This window comes from Phyllobates terribilis, unplaced genomic scaffold (genome assembly GCF_046119375.1).
Source record: "Phyllobates terribilis strain yellow unplaced genomic scaffold, ASM4611937v1 Scaffold_12__6_contigs__length_324123572, whole genome shotgun sequence".
Taxonomy (NCBI): Eukaryota; Metazoa; Chordata; class Amphibia; order Anura; family Dendrobatidae; genus Phyllobates; species Phyllobates terribilis.
Window position 1 is genome coordinate 260818830 of NW_027362772.1, and position 12214 is coordinate 260831043.

Here is a 12214-nt window from a genome sequence, read left to right on the forward strand (position 1 = left end):
TATAAATAATGATCAGTAAAATAAATAAAAATGTAACATCTTCGTTTATTTTTGCTTTTTTTAATTATTTTTTAAATACAAATTGGCTTTGTGTGTTTTCTGTTGTAGGTAATTATTGTACAAAAAAAATAAACAAGCTTTGCTTTTCAAATCTTCCCCACCCAGATGAATTTCTGAATGCTGCTCCCCATCCAGTCTGGTTGTATAATATTGCTATATATTATTATTCTCCCAAAGGGAGCACATAATTATCCTCCAGTCAATCACTGTGAAAAATAGAAGCAGTAATACACACATTCCAATAAGGGGCCACTAAAACCATAAGGCTGGCTCGCTCCTCCTCCTCCAATCCTCAGCATCTCCTATTGAAACTGCAGGATTTGCAATGTTTTCCTGAGAAGCTCTTTTCTCTCTCATTGCTGTTGAGAGGAAGAAGAGAATTACAGAACACCGGACTCCGCTTCCAAGAGAACTAAGTGGTAAGACTTCATTTTAATTTACAAATTCATTCATCTTAACGGTTTTGTTTTTTTCTTATTAAGACTATTGCAAAGAAAAAAAAATCTTTTTTTTTCTAATATTTTGGGTCAATTTTTAATTAATAAAAATAATCTTAAAAATGATATGCAGAACTTTAAACATTTATCACGACGCTTTTTTTTTTTTTGCACTTTGTATTTCATAGATTTTTCAGCATTGCAATGTATTTGAAAAGGCAAAATACTGATGAATTTAATTTTTATTGCTATTTTGTGCTGTTGTTTTTGTCATTGTGTCATCATTACTGATGTCACTAAGAAACTGTATCTGCATATGTTAAGAAGAATTTACATTTTTGTTGCTTTTCTTACATTTTTTTCAATGATTATTTCAAAACTTGAAAAATAAAAAAGTTTGCCGTTAGTTGGATTATTTATTAGTACAGAGAATATATATATATATTTTTTAGGAGTGGCCATATAGAGAACCAGAATAGGTTAAGGTGGGAAAAAAAACAACAGGGATATTTATAGTGAAATGTTTTTTTTTTTTACTGATTCAATTACCTAGCAACGCAACAGAATTTCTTATATCTGGCATTGGGGAGCACGTCATTTTCCAAGAAATTCTGAAGATCTTGCATAATCTTGTGAATTATAAAGTCTGTAGAAGTAGGTAATTACTATAAGAGGATTTAGCCCTATTGTGCATTGTAGGGTCACATTTGTTTTTCGCTTTCTGATGTTATCCCTTCTTGAAAACGTCTTTTCTTAGATATTTAAATAGCATTATGTATAAAAATGCAAAACTACCGATGAATTCCAATGAAACTAAATAAGACATTATTACTTTCCTATGCACAAAAATTAATTTTCTACCTAATTTCAATCAGAAGCTATTATATTTCGTGATGATTTTTATGTAGTGCCTTAGCAGGAAGTGTTATAAACTTGGGTTCATATATGATGGATGATCAGGAATTGACTTGGAGAGGACCTGTCAACCAAGTCAAAAGTAGCAAGTTTTGTCCCCATTTGATTCTTTCTATTCCACTGAATATACTGTTTTTTTTTGTGTTTTTTTTCAAATCTGCCATACAGTTCCAGAGATATGGACATTTATATTTCTGGCTAATTTGTATGGTGTTTACAAGGGGGCGTGGCTCACAGGATCCTAAGGGGCGTGTCTTTTGTCTACTCTGCATTATTACCATATGAGCCACGCCCTTTTGTAGAGACCATAAATATTTGCATCAAATAAAAAAGGTCCATAACTCTCAAACCGTATGGCGGATTTGAAAACAACAAAAAATGGATTACTCAGGGGAGCAATGGGAATAAAATAAGAGCAAAAATTGGCCACTTTTAACCTCTTTATAAGTCAATAACGGCAGTGGCATAATAACTCTGCCTTAAGTAATATTGTTTATTCCAAACAACCCCTTTAAATAGGTGAGCAAGAAAAAAAAAAACAGATGGAAAGTGTGAAGAGTGTGAAGGTATGATCAGACTACACAGGGTTTGTTTGTAGTCAGTTACTTTGACGACACACAGGTCTGCATTAAACCTGTATAGACAGATTTATTAAGACTTTTTGCAAAGTTACTTCTTTTACTTATAGCTGCATTGAAGTAAAAAAAAAAATAATGGTTGCAAAGTTACAGAAATATAGCCTTAAATGAATTTTTTCCAGACCCAATTATTCTTTTTAAATCCGGTCTAATAGGACATGATTATTATTTTGAGAAAAGCCCTGTAATAGCAGTTTGCATATAAGTGTGTGTGTCTGTATAAGTATATGCGTGACATATATCTGTGTGTGTGTGTGTGTGTGTGTGTGTGTATATATATATATATATATATACCACCATCGATCCTGGTCAAGTATCCAACACCTTTGGCTGTGAAACCAACCCATATCATAAAGCTTCCTCCACCAAACTTGACAGTTTCTTAAAGTTCCCCATCCGTTAGCCCCTTTTCCCCTTGCTTCTTACAGACCCATTTCCCCATCAGAGTCTATTGACTTTTGTCTCATTGCTCCAAATCACCCATTTCCAATCTTTTAGTGTTCAGTTTTCATACTTTTTTGATAACTCCAGCCGACGCTTATGACGATATTGAAGTCAAGGTTTCTTCACCTTTTTTCAGGCCACCATTCCAGACTTGCGTAACGTGCGTTGTCCTTGCATGGACATCTGTGATCTCACTATTACGAAGCATACGAGCCTCCTCCACTGCCGTGTTTGTCGCGCCAGGACTGATAGATCTTGTGATGAGCTGACTTGTTGGCTCCGATATTTTGCCTGGACGTCCACCTCTTGGCTTTAGAATGGATGAACGGACTTCATTTCGTATTCTTCCATCTGTCATGACGCTCACATGATGCAGTTTGGAAATTTTCTTGGCCGAGAGACCTCTATTAATGAGCTGGATGATGCTGTTTCTCTTTTCTTGGGAAATCTTCTTCATGGCTGCTCCTCGATTCGAACCAGTGACCTTTCGCTTGTGAATCAACCTAATAACACACTGAACTATTAGGGAATGTGAGAACAGGTTGTAATTTGTAGTACACAGGAAGAAAGACATTTTTCCACCACCAGAAGCAAAACAGTAACAATGCAGTGACCTGACAAGAATCTGCATAACTAATCATATGCTAAATAATTGTAAATCAAATTTACTTTATGTATGAGATAGCCAAGATGATTGTCTATAAAATGATGGTAGTCTCACGTTCGAAGCAGTAGTAGATAGTGAGATATGGAGCCTGAAAGTCAAGGTCAAAACACTGCTACCCTTTTGCTCTTCACTGTGTGTTTATACAGTACAGACCAAAAGTTTGGACACACCTCATTTAAAGATTTTTCTGTATTTTCATCACTATGAAAATTGTACATTCACACTAAAGGCATCAAAACTATGAATTAACACATGTGGAATTATATACTTAACAAAAAAAGTGTGAAACAACTGAAAATATGTCTTATATTCTAGGTTCTTCAAAGTAGCCACCTTTTGCTTTGATGACTGCTTTGCACACTCTTGGCATTCTCTTGATGAGCTTCAAGAGGTAGTCACCGGAAATGGTCTTCCAACAATCTTGAAGGAGTTCCCAGAGATGCTTAGCACTTGTTGGCCCTTTTGCCTTCACTCTGCGGTCCAGCTCACCCCAAACCATCTCGATTGGGTTCAGGTCTGGTGACTGTGAAGGCCAGGTCATCTGGCGTAGCACCCCATCACTCTCCGTCTTGGTCAAATAGCCCTTACACAGCCTGGAGGTGTTTTTGGGGTCAATGTCCTGTTTAAAAATAAATGATGGTCCAATTAAACGCAAACCGGATGGAATAGCATGCCGCTGCAAGATGCTGTGGTAGCCATGCTGGTTCAGAATGCCTTCAATTTTGAATAAATCCCCAACAGTGTCACCAGCAAAGCACTCCCACACCATCACACCTCCTCCTCCATGCTTCACGGAGGGAACCAGGCATGTAGAGTCCATCTGCGTCGCACAAAGACACGGTGGTTGGAACCAAAGATCTCAAATTTGGACTCATCAGACCAAAGCACAGATTTCCACTGGTCTAACGTCCATTCCTTGTGTTCAAGAGAATGCCAAGAGTGTGCAAAGCAGTCATCAAAGCAAAAGGTGGCTACTTTCAAGAACCTAGAATATAAGACATATTTTCAGTTGATTCACACTTTTTTGTTAAGTATATAATTCCACATGTGTTAATTCATAGTTTTGATGCCTTCAGTGTGAATGTACAATTTTCATAGTCATGAAAATACAGAAAAATCTTTAAATGAGAAGGTTTGTCCAAACTTTTGGTCTGTACTGTATTACTGTATATGTGTGTGTATATACAGTACAGACCAAAAGTTTAGGAACTCAGCCCCCAGGGTGGCGGAAACAGGCTAAGTCACAGATACAGGCAACAGGCCTGGGTATACAGCCCCCAGGGTGGCAGAACAGACTAGAAACAGTACAGGACCTGGCAACTCAGTTGCACAGAACACACTGAAAGAAAGTGTTGCTCAGGCACCTCCTACTGGGTGAAGGGGGTTTAAGTATCCAGTGACTCACAGCAATAGGCTGGGGACGCATTAGGAGTGCGCACACAGTAACTATAAGAATCAGGCAGTAACCGCGCCGCCGCCCTAAGCAATCAGACAAGAGACATGCACACAGCAGGTACTGGAGCACAGTGTGCAGCCTGGACTGATAGGTAAGATGGCGGTCTTGCATGGTGGGAAATGGTAAGTCATGCCAGCACGCCGCCAGGGATGTTACAGTAACCCCCCCCCCCTTTACGCCACCTCTCCAAGCCTGCAAGGAATTTCTGCAGAGAATTTGGAGGCCGATCCTTCTCTTCAAGAAGATTACCTCTTCTATCCACTAGAGACCAGTTTCGTTCCCTCACCACCTTGGTGACTGGGATGCTTCCTCCCATCGAGCCATGCTCAACAACAGATGAAGTGAGTGAAGTACCAGGAACAGGAGACAGGAAAGTCTCTCTCCATTTGTTAATATTGGGTAGCACCCCAAAGGATTCACAGGACAACTGGAGATCCTCCACCGGGTTGGAGGTGTGTAGAGACTCGGGGGTAACCACCGCCTTGACGTACACTTTGCCAAGCTTACTGCATGAAGTGGGCGAAGTACCAGGTACAGGGTACAGAAAAGTCTCTCTCCGTTTGTTAATATCAGGTAGCACCCCTCAAGGATTCACGGGACAACTGGAAGTCCTCCGCCTGGTTGGAGGGGTGAAGAGACTTGGAGGTAGCCACCGCCTTGATGGACTTATTGCCAGATTTATTAGAGTTGGAGGATCCTTGCTTAGGGACCAACTTCAGTCTGATTTCTGAGATGACACGTCTACGAGGCGGGGCGGTACCTGAAGCCAGATCATTGGTGCAATCGTCGAGACTGTGTGGGGACAATGCCTCCGCTTCCTTCGGAGACTTCAGCGCACAGCGAGTCAGCGACTAGCAGAACTGGTGAAGAAGAAACTGCTGACTGTCCTGAAGATATGGGGACTGGACACCCCTTGTACCTCAGCAGTCCCCCAGGAAACACCATGCAGGATCTCCAGACCTGAGCGGGCACTAGATATCTCGGCTCTGGACGACCTGTGGGTAAACCAGACAGCACCAGGAATGTGAACTTCTTCATGTGTAATGCTCCAATCTGGAGCTTAATTTGTACAGACATATTTTGACTGTTTCTAAGTAGGACTTGTCCTTCCGCTGACAATGCCCAAACCGGATTCTGGAGTTGTCGGACGGGAATCAGACACCGACTCTTCAAGGCTTTACGCCTGAAACTTCCGGTTAATCCGAGGCCTTCACTTGCCACGGAGACAGTTACGGTCATCTGTGGAGAGGAAACACTAACGCCAAGGGCAGCCTCTCCTACAGGCCTAATGTCTTGGGATTCTCCAACCTTCGCTGGACAGAGACCGTCAGGGTGTCCCAAACAACCGCAGCGGGACCGCAATCCAATTTTGTGACTGAGTTTCGGGCCTCTACTTTGCCTGACGAACATGGTCATCCTTCATGGATTCTGTGCGAGTAGTGGCCTCAACAGGCTGGGGAACAGGAGGTCTTTGGGAGGACAGAACTTGGCGTGACGGGTTACCTCTACGCCTTGCACATCTGAACTGCCTCTTGAGGTTGGGAAGAAAAGTATTCTGTGGAGCATTGTCATCCTGTGTGGATTCTGTGTGGGCAGCAGTCTCTTCAGGCTGGAGTACTGGTGGCCTACCTACAAGCATCACCCATCGGGACTGCTCCAGGATATTGGGAAGGGAAGCTTTAGCAGAAGCCTCAGGGTTAGGGTCATCGAAGACCATTAGAAAGGCTTGCAGGTCAGAGACGATAGGATCCCATGCTTCCCATAGGGGGGTGATCCAATTCAAGGCATCACCCGCTAAGCAGGACATCATAAATGCTACTTTAACCCGATCAGTGGTAAAATAGTGAGCATAGAATTTGAAATGCAGCATACATTGCTCCACAAACACACGGCTTTGTTTTGAATTCCCGTAGTACCGTGGTGGATCCGCAGGAACGAGTGCTGATAGCTCCATTTGGGCTGGTGCGTAAATCGCCTGGACCTCAGCTTGAGAAAAAAATTTTTCCTTGGTGCACGTATTCGCCAGACAAGAATTCAAATGTCTCCGAGAGCGAAGGGCCGTGGGGCTCAACGGGGACCATGGCCTGAGCAAACTGTTACGCACACGCCCGAACTGACTGGCGTGAGCGTGGTTAGTGATCCCACTGGACCATGAACCGAGGAGTGCCTGGAGGGGCGTGACTAAGTATCAACTTGGTCCGACCAAGGTCGCACGGCGGCTCAGTCGACTCCGTGAACCAGGGAGGAACCGAGCAGAGGGACCAGGTGCTACTCCAGGTCAGACCTTGGTCACAGCTGTTGACCCACACCGGGGAATGCAGGAACAGGCAGGATAGGTTGGCATACTGACAGGTGGGTACTGGCAGGCACGGCTGGTATGCAGACAAGTGGGTACAAGCAGGTAGGAAGGCAGGCAGGATAGGGACCAGTACAGACTGGGATACAGGAACAGAGCTGCAGGTGCGGCAGACAAGCAGAGCAGAGCCAAACCCGCAGGTGCGGCAGACAAGCAGAGCAAAACCCGCAAGTGTGGTAGACAAGCAGAGCAGAGCAAAACCCACAGGTGCGGTAGACAAGCAGAGCAGAGCAAAACCCGCAGGTGCGGTAGACAAGCAGAGCAGAGCAAAACCTGCAGGTGCGGTAGACAAGCAGATCAAAACCCGCAGGTGCAGTAGACAAGCAGAGCAGAGCAAAACCCGCAGGTGCGGTAGACAAGTAGTGCAGAGCAAAACCCGCAGGTGCGGTAGACAAGCAGAGCAGATACACACAAGATACTTATAATGAAGTAGCGAGTGGACACTAAACTCACAAACAGAAGTACAGAGACAACGAGTTGGAGTTAGGTGCAGGTACAGACACTGCAGGAAAAGGGAAGATACGAATGTAGAGACAAACAAGTAATGGGCTAGGACACTGTTCAGACAGGAACAAGATACAGGAACGAGTCTGGGAACTCAGCCCCCAGGGAGGCGGAAACAGATTAAAAGTCACAGATACAGGCAACGGGCCTGGGTATACAGCCCCCAGGGTGGCGGAACAGACTAGAAGTCACAGATACAGGTAACAGGCCTGGGTATACAGCCCCCAGGGTGGCGGAACAGACAAGATACAGGACAGGACCTGGCAACTCAGTTGCACAGAACACACTGAAAGAAAGTGTTGCTCAGGCACCTCCTACTGGGTGGAGGGGGTTTACAAATCCAGTGACTCACAACAATAGGCTGGGGACGCATTAGGAGTGCGCACACAGTAACTATAAGAATCAGGCAGTAACCGCACCGCCGGCCTAAGCAATCAGACAAGAGACATGCACACAGCAGGTACTGGAGCAAAGTGTGCAGCCTGGACTGATAGGTAAGAAGGCGGTCTTGCATGGTGGGAGATGGTAAGCCATGCCAGCACGAGGCCAGGGATGTTGCATACATATATATATAATGTGTATATATGTATTTTTATATATTTTTTTCATCCCTTACATTTTAAAAATTATAAAAAGGAAAATGGGCGTATACAAAAGTTTGGGCATCCTGTATGATTAGTACCTAGTAGCAGCCCCTTTTGCAAGTATCACAGCTTGTAATCACTTTTTATAGCCAGCCAAGAGTCTTCAAATTCTTGTTTGAGGGATTTTCATCCATTCTTCCTTGGAAAATTTTTCTAGTTCTGTGAGATTCCTGGGTCATCTTGCACGCGCTGCTACTTTGAGGTCTAGCCACAGATTTTCAATAATGTTCAGACCAGGGAACTGTGAGGGCCATTGTAAAACCTTTAGCTTGTGCATTTTGAGGTCGTCTATTGTGGATTTTGATGTGTGTTTAGGATCATTATGCATTTGTAGAAGCCATCCTCTTTTCAACTTCAGCTTTTTTACAGATTCTGTTATGTTTGCATGAAGAATTTGTTGAAATTTCATTGAATCCATTCTTCCCTCTACACGTGAAATGTACTTCATGCCATTGACTGCAACACAACCCCAAAGCATGATTGATCCACCCCCATACTTAATGGTTGGCTAGATGTTCTTTTCCAGAAACTCTGTGCCCTTTTTTCTCCACACATATCTATGATCATTGTGGCCAAAGAGTTCTATTTTAACCTCATCGATCGATATGACTTATTTCCAAAATGCATCAGGCTTGTTCAGATGTTCTTTTGCATACTTCTGATGCTGAATTTTATGGTGAGGACACAGGAGAGGTTTTCTTCTTCCATGAAGGCCATATTTGGCTGGGTGAGAGGCTTAAGACTGGGATCTAAGGGGTAACATTTCTCCCTGTAGAAAGTGTCAAGCCATTTCCTCTCTGAAGAGGCAATTTGCATATTTAATTTCCAAGAGGAGCATGCACAACATATGTATCCTCACTCTGACATGCCATGCTTGGCTTGTCACTGTCCACAAGGAGAGACGTTACCCCTTAGATCTAATTTTTAAGCCTCTCACCTAGCCAAATCAGATCTCATACTTTGCACTGATGAGGGGCAACACCCCAAAACACCGTGTCTGCAAATTGAAACTCTGGCTTGGCTTTTATACTAAGTTATATGTCAAGGCTCGTTAAAAGGTCAATATTGACTTTTAGGACCGCTGCTGTCAATAGGTGGTGCTAGAGTTCTAGTCCTCTTTCTCTCTAAAAAGGTGTGTATGTATATATGTATGTATGTATGTATATATGTACAGTACAGACCAAAAGTTTGGACACACCTTCTCATTTAAAGATTTTTCTGTATTTTCATGACTATGAAAATTGTACATTCACACTGAAGGCATCAAAACTATGAATTAACACATGTGGAATTATATACTTAACAAAAAAGTGTGAAACAACTGAAAATATGTCTTATAGTCTAGGTTCTTCAAAGTAGCCACCTTTTGCTTTGATGACTGCTTTGCACACTCTTGGCATTCTCTTGATGAGCTTCAAGAGGTAGTCACCGGAAATGGTCTTCCAACAATCTTGAAGGAGTTCCCAGAGATGCTTAGCACATGTTGGCCCTTTTGCCTTCACTCTGCGGTCCAGCTCACCCCAAACCATCTCGATTGGGTTCAGGTCTGGTGACTGTGGAGGCCAGGTCATCTGGCGTAGCACCCCATCACTCTCCATCTTGGTCAAATAGCCCTTACACAGCCTGGAGGTGTGTTTGGGGTCATTGTCCTGTTTAAAAATAAATGATGGTCCAACTAAACGCAAACCGGATGGAATAGCATGCCGCTGCAAGATGCTGTGGTAGCCATGCTGGTTCAATATGCCTTCAATTTTGAATAAATCCCCAACAGTGTCACCAGCAAAGCACCCCCACACCATCACACCTCCTCCTCCAAGCTTCACGGTGGGAACCAGGCATGTAGAGTCCATCCGTTCACCTTTTCTGCGTCGCACAAAGACACGGCGGTTGGAACCAAAGATCTCAAATTTGGACTCATCAGAGCAAAGCACAGATTTCCACTGGTCTAATGTCCATTCCTTGTGTTCTTTAGCCCTAACAAGTCTCTTCTGCTTGTTGCCTGTCCTTAGCAGTGGTTTCCTAGCAGCTATTTTACCATGAAGGCTTGCTGCACAAAGTCTCCTCTTAACAGTTGTTGAAGAGATGTGTCTGCTGCTAGAACTCTGTGTGGCATTGACCTGGTCTCTAATCTGAGCTGCTGTTAACCTGTGATTTCTGAGGCTGGTGACTCGGATAAACTTATCCTCAGAAGCAGAGGTGATTCTTGGTCTTCCTTTCCTGGGGCGGTCCTCATGTGAGCCAGTTTCTTTGTAGTGCTTGATGGTTTTTGCAACTGCACTTGGGGACACTTTCAAAGTATATAATTCCACATGAGTTAATTCATAGTTTTGATTCCTTCAGTGTGAATGTACAATTTTCATAGTCATGAAAATACAGAAAAATCTTTAAATGAGAAGTTGTGTCCAAACTTTTGGTCTGTACTATATATATATATATATTATATACAGGGTGGTCCAAAAGTAGGTGGCCAGAAAATAATAACATTTATTTTGATTTATATATAAAATTATATTTACTAACACGAGCTTAACATTGGCAATTAAATTTTATTCTGAACAATAATACAAAAGCCCTTAAATTTTATCAATGCAGGTGCTCAAACTCTTTTCCATTACAATTTGCACAGCTTTGAAGTCTGCCTCTTACACTTCGACAAACTTTTTTGAACAAGTCTCTTTGGGTATTAATTTCTTGAAATGCATCTCTTATGTAATTTTTCAAATCACTGACACTTTTTGGTTTTCGACTATAAACTTTGTCCTTGAGTACTCCCCAAAAGAAAAAATCCATTGGGGTCAAGTCTGATGAACGTGCCGGCCAATCAAGTGGGCCTCTTCGGCCAATCCATTTATTAGGAAATGTTTCATCAAGATACTCGCGGACTACTCTTGAATAATGTGGAGGGGCCCCATCTTGTTGGAAATAAAGGTCATTTGAATTAGGCTGTTGCTGTAACTGGGGAACAATTTGATTCATTAGAATTTCGAGATACTTATCTCCTGTGACTGTTCCATCAAAAAATATTGGTCCTAAAACACCAAAACTTGAAATACTACCCCAAACATTGACACCAGACTCATTTAGTTGTTGCTCTAATGTTAAATGCATGTTCTCATTATACCAGTAAATACAATTATGTCTGTTAATATGGCAGGATAATTTGAAAGAAGCTTCATCACTCCACATAATGTTATCTAAAATTACTGGATTTTCTTCAGTTTCGTTAAGCATAATCTCACTAAATTGCAGCCGCCTGTCTGGATCATCCTCCAATAAACCATGAATTAGACGTGGACGATAAGCTTTGATGCGCCCCCTGGGCCGTGTGTGCATGCGTGTGGGTTACCCGGAGCCGGGTCTCTGGGGGGTTGTAGTCTCCGTGGCAGCGACATGGTCCCGTGGCTCAGGGTGGTCAAACCAGTGGCAGTCTTTTATATGTTTTAGGTTAATGTCCGACTACGCCACCCGTTGATTGCGGTCAGGGTGTACCGCCGCTGCAAGGCAGACCGCTAAGGCTGGTGTTGTGTGCGCAGCAGAGGATGGGACAACTCCCCATGGGAGGAGTATAGCCTCAGGGCAGTGAGTGTGGATGATGGGAGTGATGGTGCACGGGTGAAGCAGGAACGACTCAGAGTCTTTGCAGTGCAGTTCAGGGTCTTTACTGATGATGATAAGGCAGACCCTCCTGGGAGTACTGGCTAGCATAAGAGGCCTGGTCAGTCTGTGAACAAACAGGAGTTCCCCTGGCCAGGTGGAGTTGTAGGTCTCCCCGTCTGTCTGCACTCTTCCTGGCTACCTTGCTGTAAGCGAGTGGAAGTAGCCCACGTCCCTGAGTATACCGTGTGGTGCTCACCCATATGGCTGGTGACTTGGGGCCTTCTGATAGCCTCCGCTCCTCGATGGCGGTGCTGGTCCCTAGCTTGTGACTGAGCCTCCGGGCTTCTATGGCCAGAGGACCTGGAATCCCCTGCCGGCTGGTTTCTGCTGCTGGACTTAGAGATCCTCACAGCCTCAGACTCCGTTGTCCGGTCGTAGTGTCTTCAGCCAGGACGAGCAATATCTGCTTCCAGTCCCTGGCACTCAGCTCCTACTC

At 43.5% G+C, this 12214-nt stretch overlaps 1 protein-coding gene across 1 annotated transcript in view; it reads left to right on the plus strand.

Moving 5' to 3' along the window:
• The first annotated feature begins 329 nt into the window (after positions 1–329).
• Positions 330–12214, plus strand: part of LOC141172566 (probable glutamate receptor) — a 54293-nt gene continuing 42408 nt past the window's right edge. Inside the window, exon 1 of the mRNA XM_073656917.1 lies at positions 330–479. The gene's annotated coding sequence lies outside the window, so the exon portion shown is untranslated. The remainder of the gene's footprint in view (positions 480–12214) is intronic.